Consider the following 10,056-nt stretch of genomic DNA (forward strand, 5'->3'; position numbering starts at 1 on the left):
TGGAGGTGAGCTGAGTAAGGGAGTGGAGGCAGATTGTAACTTCCAAAGCAGAAAACCTGCAGAGTATGTCATGCCTGTCTTGGGACCTCTCTTTGGTGGTGGCATTGGGCCTGTAGGATATTAAATCCATTCCTGGATTGATTAAATCCATTCCAATTGGCTGGGCAGCAATCTTCTATCTCACCACCGAACTAGCATCAGACACACCAGTTCTAATAACACAATTACTCATTTTTCATTTCTGAAATGTCTATGCTGCTCTGTGTATGTATGTTTCAGAGAAGGGGAAAATCTATATTCTCTCTATTCTGACCAAATTAATCAAATAAATCTTCTTTAAAGCGCTGTTAAATGAGTCACAGATGGCTCTGCTCTTTTACAGGTTTGCAGAAAGCACCCATTACAGTTCTTTTAATTTATCAGAGGAAAAAAAAAGATTCCCTCATACTCTCCTTCTCTCTCACAATAATAATCAGAACCAGTCTATTTTCCAAGGGTCCGAAACTCATTTACCAAAAAAATGTATAGCGATAGTTGTAGTGCAGACGGTTATTTCACGGAGCTTCAGTCACCGGCACAGAAAAGGTGCCCTGGCTCGGGATAGCTTTTTATAAAACCACATTTAATAAAACGGAGTGTTATATTAAGTATGTTTGCTAGTGTATTTAAGCATATGGTTTCCATATCAGGAGCAAAGATGGCAAACACATGCTTTACCTTCTGACTAACCTTTCAGAATCTCTCTTGCTTTCGAGGCCGTGGTTTGATGGAAGAATTTTTTGTTTTGTTTTGTTGGCTTTGGTCTGGGTTTTGTTTTGTTTTGTGTTACAGTTCTTGCTCATATGGAAAAGCATTGGAGAATATTCAGAAAGTATGCGAAGCCTTCTGCCCTTTCTATTTATATAATTAGGCCAAGAAACTTCATTTTGCTTATTGTTTTTCCCGCACTGGCTCTGGGCTTTCCATCCTTCCAGTGTTCTCTTCTCTAGGACTATAGGGGCTAGCTTTCAAGCATGAATCAATTTCAGCTGCAAAAGAGTATGTGCTCCTGGATTTTATTCAGGACAGTTTTGGGCTGAGGGGACCTGAAACTTGAACTTTTCTGTGGGCAAAAGCTCCCAGAAGATTTGTCCAGCTTTGAATCTCACATGAATCCATGTTTGCCAATCCAGGCCCCTTACTCTGGGTTCTTTGGCCTAGAAATCATTATCTGGTGCTTGAGTGGAGTGTTAGAGATTCCATCCCTCTGAGGTCAGGAGCATCTAAATAATCATAACCCTGCAAGGCTCCTGGATTGTAAGACGAATAGAAGGAACTGCTCGATAGCCCCCATCAGGCAAGATCTGATGTATATTTTAGCTCTCCAAAGCTCTCTGATTCTTTGAGTGGCCTAGGAGTAAATATGGCAGATTCAGATGGTAAGCTGAGTGGGGGTGTTTGCATTTTCCCTGCTCACCCCCCATCCTTGCTGATTTGCCTGAGCGAGTTATAAATCTACTGGTACCATTTCTTTTTCGTCACTTGCCTAATCCTGTGCTCTTCGTTTCATGTGCTGTAATTACTAACATCTGCTTTCCAAGCCTGGGCCGCGTGGAGTTTGCAAAGGCAGTTTTCAATCCAGAACAATGGCAACAGCTGTTTCATTTAGCCTTGGGCCAGCACTTCCTGTTCAGTCTACATCTGCCCTCCTGTGTCCAATTTCTGTTTCAGAGCTTTTTTTTTGGTTGTTTTTCTCTGACCTTGCTATATGTTTAAGAAGAATTTCTAGCTTAGCACTCTAGCTAGTATTTCTAGCACATTTGCTTATTAGATTGACTACAGACGGGGAGAGATAGGGGACGGCACTCATTATCTCCAGCAGCTAGTATGGTGAAAGGCACAACCAAAGAGAAAGCAAGGGGACCGAAGTCTAAGGAAATTCCTGGGGTTTGAAGTTGTGGATAGGGGACAAAGATGACCCCCTACCAGAACCCACATGGGAAAGGTGGGGCAAAGGGCTTAATCTGTTTGCCAGACTGCTCTGATCCCCAAAGTTTAGCCATCTTACTGGGATACAGGTTAACAAGTACACTGAAGAAGATGACTGGGCTTAGAGACAAGAGATGTTGCCACCCAATGTCTCACTCTTGCAATGAGGAGGGAAAATCCAGGAGGCAAAACTTTAGATGTTTCCCAGGTTTGCTTCAGCTCCCCACTCCCACCCCCATCTTCCCACCCCTACCCCCAGCACTTTGTTAAGGATGCCATGGAAACTCTTTCCTCTTGCTGAAGGAAATCTGTGCCTTGGGAAAAGGAAGTATCCAGAGGTAAAAGGCCAAGCTTAGAGCCCTAGCTGTTTGCCTCTGTTCCTTTGAGGACTCTTTTAGATGTTACCAAAGGGAAGAGAACAGCATGGCATGACTAAAAGGATCACTGGATTTGGGGAGAGGGGAACTGGGTTAGAATCTTGGCTCTGTCCTTTACTAGCTATGTGACCTTGAGAAAGTTACTCTAGGCAAAATCTGGGTCTTGATTCCGATTCTGTCATCTGTAAAATGAGGAGGTTGAACTAGATGATCTCTCAGTTTCCTTCCAGTTCCAGATCCTACAACCCACCCCGCTTCCCTCCCAACCCCCTCTAACCATCCTTGTTCCATCTGATCGAAGACTTCCGGCTCAGAGGCTCTGCTGGCCTGCAGATGCTAGGCTGCTGAATCCCATAGGCCTAATGAAGCTTCTTTCAGTCTTGAGGGATGGGGTGAGAGAGTGTGGACTGGGCTGGAGGTAGAAAGGTAAGATGGGGCCTCGACATACCATGACTTCTGACAATCGTCTATAGATGTTCCAATATGGTACTGGGGTTAGTGCTGCAAGGGTGCACAAATACCACCATCGTAGTCATCTGAGACCTTGGAATGAACAATTTCTACCTAATATCCACCACGTTGGCAAAAATCCTTGTAAGTATTGGGTGAAGAACTATGATGATTTTGATCCCAACCAGTTCTGTGCCACAGGAAGAGAGAGACCTGTCCTTAAACCATTTCCTTTCTCCACTGGCTGAAAATTCTGCCCCATTCTATAGCACTGCTTCACAGGCAGACTTTTTTTTTCTTTCTTTTTCCTTTTCTTTTTTTTTCTTTTTTTTTTTTGGCTAACCCTGGCAAGAGCCCTGACCTGCCCCTCAGTAAGTAGTATCCTCTTCCCTCATCCCCCAACTGCAGTTATTGTTGCTGTTGTTCCGTTGTGTACAACTCTTCATGATCCTATCTGGGGGTTTCTTGGCACTTGGTACTTGAAGTGGTTTGCTATTTCCTTCTTCAGCTCATTTGACAGATGAGGAAACTAGGACAAATGACCTGCTACAGTCACACAGCTAGTAAGTGTCTGAGGACAGATTTGTCCACTGAGTCTCCTAGCTGCCCTTGGAGTCTCTGCTTCGCTTTTCCCTTACCATCCTCACCCCAAGTCATGTACTTCACATAAGGATAAGGATTAGCCTTGTGATTGTGGCTCTGCCTGTCTCAAAGCTGGAGAGCACTTTCTCATCAATTTATAGGCTTAGAGGGAAGTTACCCCAGAGCACCTAGAAATTAAGCAAATTGCCCAGGGTCACACAGAAAACTAAGCATCAGAAGCAGAACTTGAACCCAGCTCTTTCCAGCCCTGAGGATAGTTTCCTCCCTCTCCATAGGTCAGACTTCTTTATTTAACATAGAAACATCTATTTTCAGGAGAAAAAGTAAGTTCACAAATAATAGAGAAGCTACAAGAAATCAAAATGCAGAAAAATTAACAAAGATAACCCAGCAGACAATTAGGCCACGCTAACTTTATTTAAATAACTAACTGGTTTTCAGCTCATAACTTGGCCCTTGCCCCCTGAAAGTTCACACACACACACACACACACCTCATTTCTTCAATGCTGAAGTGGATTGAAGTATGGGGTTCTGGTCTAAGTATGACGATCTGAAATGAAGAATATAGAGGGCATAGGCATTTATTCATGCATCTCTAGATATGTCTCTGAGGGTATATACTTGGGGGACCCTATCTGAGCTTCGCTGTGCCGAGCTAGCTCAGGCTCAATTCTTCCAAAGTGAAACCAGATGGGGGGTGGGGGGGCTGCCTATATCGGTCCGGTGTTTCTGGAGAAGATATCCTATATCACAGTAGTCCTAGGGGGTTTATGGGAGATCCTCTTTGTAGAACAGGGAAGAGATTAAAAAATTTGGGGGGATTCCTGCAACTCCAATAGGAATCTCTGAGACCTGCACCCTCCTTCTCTCTTTTCTGCTTTCTTTTTATTTTCGCAGCACTCCTCGTTGCAGTGATGATGCGTTCTGGATCTTCCCCCACACCTAACATCGAAGGAGGAATTGGGAGACAAATTACTGGGAGACCGATCCAGAGAAGGGGCAAATGACAATTCCTACAGTTTGGTAAAGGGCAGAGAAAAACTGCATTCAGCCTGCCAGTGTGGCAGGCTTCTGCCTCTGCCCCCTCCCTACTTGACCTATCTTACCCTACACCGGCAAACGTCGAGAGGCTCCAGCCCCTCCCTTCTGTCCCTAAACAGATCTAGGGACTTTCGGAACCAGTCAGGAGGTAGCTAAACCAGCCTCTGGTAAACCCAGGTACTGGCAGGTCGTGGAGTTTCACTGGCGTTTATTGAGTCCCGCAGCCAATCCCAGAACCAAAAACGGAGGCTTTACGCCCTGGCTTTGGGGCTTGGCCTGAGGAAAGTACGCTGGGTGGGGCTCTTTTTTCTTCCAGATGGCTCTGCTAGAAGAAAGGCCAGCGGGCCGGCAGTTCTGCCTCTGGGCTCAGGAGTCAGGCTGGGGCAGAGTCCTTGCCCTTGCCTTTGGGGACCTCCTGCGTCCCGGGACTAATCCATCGTTCAGATTGAGCCTTTCGGAACCAAGTGATCCCTATTTTCCCCAAAAGGAGAGGAGGGAGAAAAAGAGGTTAAGGGATAAAGAACTTCTAGAAAACAGGTTCTTTGTAAATCTCCATGGGCATCGCCCAATCCTGAGCCCGTACTTCTCCCCGTAGGTTTAGCAGTTCGATTCACTCCTCTGGAATCAGTTAACCTCCGCGAGTCCCAGTAACCCAATGCCCTTAGAACTTGGTCTGTTGGCAGAAAGAGAGGATAGGGGGTGGAGGACGTGACGCCCGCGCCTCTGTACTTTCGAAGGAACGTTATAAGCATAATTCCCCATATCTCGCGTGGAGCAAGCTCTCAGCCGATCCCAAAGCGCATCTGGCCACCCTTGATGCCTCGGGCCACCTGCCGCTGGGAAACCTTTCAAGGGGCGGGAGGTCTTCGGGCTGGGAAATCCCACCTTGCCTAGTGAACGACTCTCCAGCCTGGTTTGGGAGCGGTAGTACAAGTCGTACTGCAATTTGTTGCGAACAACTCAGTCTTCCCATAGCAAAACATTCCCTCAAATATAGCATACCTGTCCGCTCCCAAGAGTAGAAGCTATCAAGGGAGAGGAATTTAAGGCTGGAGGACTCTCCCTCCTTCTTGGATGTGTCAAAACGGGCAGCAGCCTGGCAATCAGGAGATCTGGTTTCTGATTCTATCTTTGTCAATATCTCACTATGTAACCTTGAGTAAGTCATGTCCTCTCTGAGTCCTTGACTCTTCTGAATGCGGGGAGTGGGGTCACCCTTAGATATTGTCCATAGTTCCTTCCAGCTCTGTCATTCTGTAACATTATGTTCATCACCTTTCTTCCTTCTCGCGGGCGGGGAGTTGTTGGGGAAAGGAGGGAGGAGGATCTGACAGTGCATCTACAGAGGATACCCTGCTAGAAATAGGAGATCAGAATTCGGATACATTGGTAGAGAGCCTGGAACCCTTTCTCTTCAACTACTCATTCTTCTAGTTCCTTTGCCTGACCCTGGAAACAGACCCGTGGGCCTTTGACAGTGGGGGAGATGGAGGAGTAGGGGAAAGAAGGAGGAGGAGGCCCGCTGCTAATAACGAGCCTCCAGCTTTGGACTCTGCTCCACAGACAGTCCCTTTCCTGCATCTCTTTCCAGGTCCCTGACTCTCCATGACCTGCGCTGACGCCGGGAGGACTCTCGCCGAAGAAGATGCTTCAGGCATAGAAAGCCTAGCTGTACATTGACCTCCATCGCTCCTGGCTCCGCGGAATTTTCCGGGCCCGGCTGGCCCTCCGCGGCTGCACCTCTAGGACTAGGGCACCTTCTGTTTGGGCAGAGCCCGGGGCTTTACCCTGGGCATAATCTCTGACTTTCTGTAAAAAATCTGGGAGAAAAGGCGGGGACCGAGAAAGTATGAGGTTTGGGGACCGTTTTCCTTCCCCCTGCTCCAGAAGAAGCGAAAAAAGTCACTCAAGACAAATCCACCCCTCGTCCATTCAACGATGACAGGCCCCACAGGGCCCAGGCCAAAGCAACTGAGTTCTTCCGAAACGCTTTAGGAGGACGCTAGAGTGTACCGGGGCCGGGCGTTATTATTCAACCTCAATATACCCCAACCGCTTTAATAATCCAGAGATAAAGTGGTGTGTGTGCGTGCGTGCGTGTGTGTGTATGCGTGTGTATTTCATTTCTTCTTTCTCTATGAAAGCCCGGCCCGTCCCTATCCCACCCCCACCCTGGCCCCAAGCAGCTCCTCACATTATCCGGCCTATTGGAGTACTGGAATCGCCATGATAAATTACTCTTTGAATCTGAATTCAGCTAGTACAAAAGGGCAGATAACCCCCATCCCCGGCAGAGGCCCGCCCGCGGGAGCAGGCAGTTTTTACAAGTGGCTTCCATCCCCCCCCCACAAAAAAATACAGCACTAAAACTCAACCGAGAAATAATAATAGACTCAACATATATAATCAAGATAACAAGCCATCATAAGCATATGCACTGACATGCATGTTAGAAGAATGCTTTCCACTCCATTCCATTCTGACTGAAATCCCTCTTTTTCCATCCTCCTCTTTTTTCCTTCTTCCCCACCCCTCCCCCATCCTTTTCCCTCCTCTCTTCCTTTCTCTTTACTCACTTCTTCTTTTAAAAGTTAATTGCAACTTTTTCCTGTGCGCTCTGATCTGGATAAGCCATATCTCATTAGAAAAAGATTTAGCTTGAGCCAAAGTAGGCTGGAGAAGGAATCCCTAATCAGCACAGTATATATTTTTGTATAATTGCTCCTTGGCATTCTCCTTCTTGCTCCCCCTCCCGCGCACCCCCCCCCTTCTCTGTACACTGCTTCCCCGTTTCTTTTTGCTCATTAAACTGAAAAGAAAGTCGTGTCCTAATGTCTTGGTGTTTAAGCAGCAAGCAGCAAACAAATTGGAAAATCACTCTGGTCGTGGGTTGTTGTTGTTGTTGTTGGTGGTGGTGGTGGTGGTGGTGTGTTGTGTGTGTGTGTGTGTGTGTGTGTGTGTGTGTGTGTATGCACGCCTGAGCGTGTGAGAGTGTTTTCTGCCAGTACTGATTAAATATAGTGTGGACTTAATCAATGATACCAGGAAAAATAATAACGGAAAGAGAAAACACTTAGGTTGCAGTTAGAGGTTATTCTTCCGCAGCTTGACAAAGATCCTCTCTCATTTGTGTTCTGGGGAAGAAAGGCACTAGAGAGAACTAATAAATGGGTGTAATCATCAGGACTAAGTTTTCATTCCACCCAGAGACGGGGACCAGATTTCTAGACACTACTAGCCCAGGAAAGAGAACGGAAGGAAAGGGAAAGGAAAGAGACGGTGGGTAGGCTTAGGGGCAGGACAGAGGTAGGATTGCTGGGACCCTGCTGCCTCAAGCCCGATTTGGGGGGCTTCCCCAATCACTCAGCAAAGGACTAATGTCCAGTCCAAAGGCAGGACCCCCTAAACATTTGCATAGCTGTCTGCTAATAATGCATATGCCAAATTCTTTCTGTTCATAGCCCGCCTTCCTTCCTTTCCCCTCAGCCCGTTTTCTTTGCCCTCTGCCCTCCCTGTGACTCCAAAGCGACCCAAGCTGAACAGTGAAAGACCGAAAATAAACATAAGGTTAAACCTTATCCATCCATATAAGTTTGCCTTGCTTATAACTTTATATTGTAGGCTCCTTGTGGGCTGGATTTTTTAAACCATATTTTGTATAGAGTTGAATGTATAGTGCATATTTGAACACCTGCTAATTCTAAAAAATGTAAATGATTACCATAGGCCTGGTTCTTACACATTAATGAAAGTGACTAAGTTCAGGGCCACCAGCTTGAGGGAGGTCCGAATTTTGAAAACTGAAGGGCTACCAGTGGTAATTTCTGTGGTTTTTAGAACCCTTGCTCCACAGGCTCACAGTGGGGGAGAATTCAGCTCCTTCATTCTCATCCTTATCCTTATCTTCATCTTCCACCTACTCCTCCTCCTCATCATTAATTATGGATTAAACTGAATAATTGTTCATAAATACTGCTGTTGCACTAAGGTGAAATATTCCAAGAACATATGCAGAGAATCTGTGAGAAATATGTGGCTTTGGTGGGAACAAGTATGGAGACAGAAGGATTTCAAAAGAAAGCCAGGTGTCTTCTCAGGGACTGAGCAGTTTTAAAAATATCTTAATAATTATCCTTTACAAAACCATCTTACACAAATTATCTCATTTGATCTTCACAAAAACCCTGTCAGGTAGGTAGTTAAGTATTATTATAGCACACACACCCACTCACCCCCCCCCCTTTTTTTTTATACAGAAGAAGAATCGAAGGCTCAGAGAGAGTGATTTCTTTGCCTCTGGCCACATGGGCTGGTAAGTGACAGATCTAGGACTGGAATCCCAATTGTCTGATTCCAAGGCAAAGGCAGTGCTCCTAGATATGTGTGGTGGAGCCAGGAGATCTTTTTCCCCCTTCAAGGGATTTTTTTAAAAAAAAGCCTTCAATCAGGCAATCCATAGACATATATTGAGCACTTACTATGTGCCATGTACTGTTCTAAGTACTAGGGATATAAAGAAAAGCAAAAACATGGTGCCTGCCTTCAAATAAACTCAATAAGAATAATTATAATATGTTTGTCCAACATTAAATGTATAAACCTAAATAAGGTTCTTGTTGAAAGTAAATATTATGAGATGCATTGAGAAAGAGTTACGAAAAGAGACCAGAAAACAAATCTGATATTTCATGATTTGATGCTAATTTTACTGATGTGGGCAAGCCACCATTTCTGCAGATTCATTAGGTTACTATTAAATAATGTAGTATTAAATAACTCTTAACTTATGTAAGAAAGGTTATAACCAAACTTTCAGAATCCTGCAGCTAGCCAGCTAATTAGCAAGTCAGGGAGGCTGACCCATGACACAAATTTTTTTAGTTTAGTAGGACATGCCAGAGCTTGAATCCGGTTAGCACTGGCTTTGAGAATCCAGGCTCACCTCAAGTCTGCTCTCAGACATTAAGGAGAACCTTATCTGAATCTACTTACTATCTTATTAAACCAATTAATGAACAATCACTTCGTCATATAGCTGTTTGGTCCCTCTTGGTAGGAATGTAATGAAGGCATATTCAGAAAACAAATGAATATGTGACTTTGGCCAAAGCTGGTTTAGAACCTGTCAAATATCAAAATAAAACCCATAATCACCTCAGGATGAGGTCAGTCATGTATTAATCAGTTTAATTCAACGAATGTGTTTGAATCACCTGCCATGTGTCAGAGACTCTGCTGAACCTTGGAGATGCAGAAACAAGAAAGTTGCTTCGCTCAGGTAGCCTATACTCTGTTAGGAGGAGGGAAGGGAGAGACATAATATATACATGGATAAGTAAAAATAAAGTATATACAAAACAGTACAAAGTAATTTCAAGAGAGATAAAGCACAAATAACTGGGGGAATTAAAACAGGCCCCAGGATGGAGTGTAGTGAGTAGTGAACATTATGCTCCAGTATCAGGAGACTTGGGTTCTAGTCCCATTTCTGCCCAAAACAAGCATCTATGTTTCTTCATCTGTAAAATGAAGAGGTTGGGTTGAATGATCAAGAAGTATGTTTCCAGATCTATAATCCTGTTGTGCATATCTATCCCACAATAAGTTACGGGAAT

The 10,056-nt window shown here is 45.0% G+C and overlaps 1 long non-coding RNA gene across 3 annotated transcripts in view; it reads left to right on the forward strand.

Annotated features, from left to right (window-relative positions):
• The window catches only part of LOC110209557 (uncharacterized), a 72,310-nt gene extending 65,041 nt beyond the window's left edge, over nt 1-7,269 (forward strand). For 2 of the 3 annotated variants that reach the window (XR_013485246.1, XR_013485245.1), the window contains 2 exons: nt 4,298-4,423; nt 6,033-7,269. This is a non-coding gene — a long non-coding RNA (uncharacterized LOC110209557). Of the gene's footprint in view, nt 1-4,297; nt 4,619-6,032 lie in introns of all 3 variants that reach the window. The other variant, XR_013485247.1, reaches the window with a different exon arrangement.
• The last annotated feature ends 2,787 nt before the right edge of the window (nt 7,270-10,056 follow it).

The sequence above is a fragment of the Phascolarctos cinereus genome, unplaced genomic scaffold, assembly GCF_003287225.1.
Source record: "Phascolarctos cinereus isolate Bilbo 61053 unplaced genomic scaffold, phaCin_HiC Scaffold_3;HRSCAF=262, whole genome shotgun sequence".
NCBI classification, from domain to species: domain Eukaryota; kingdom Metazoa; phylum Chordata; class Mammalia; order Diprotodontia; family Phascolarctidae; genus Phascolarctos; species Phascolarctos cinereus.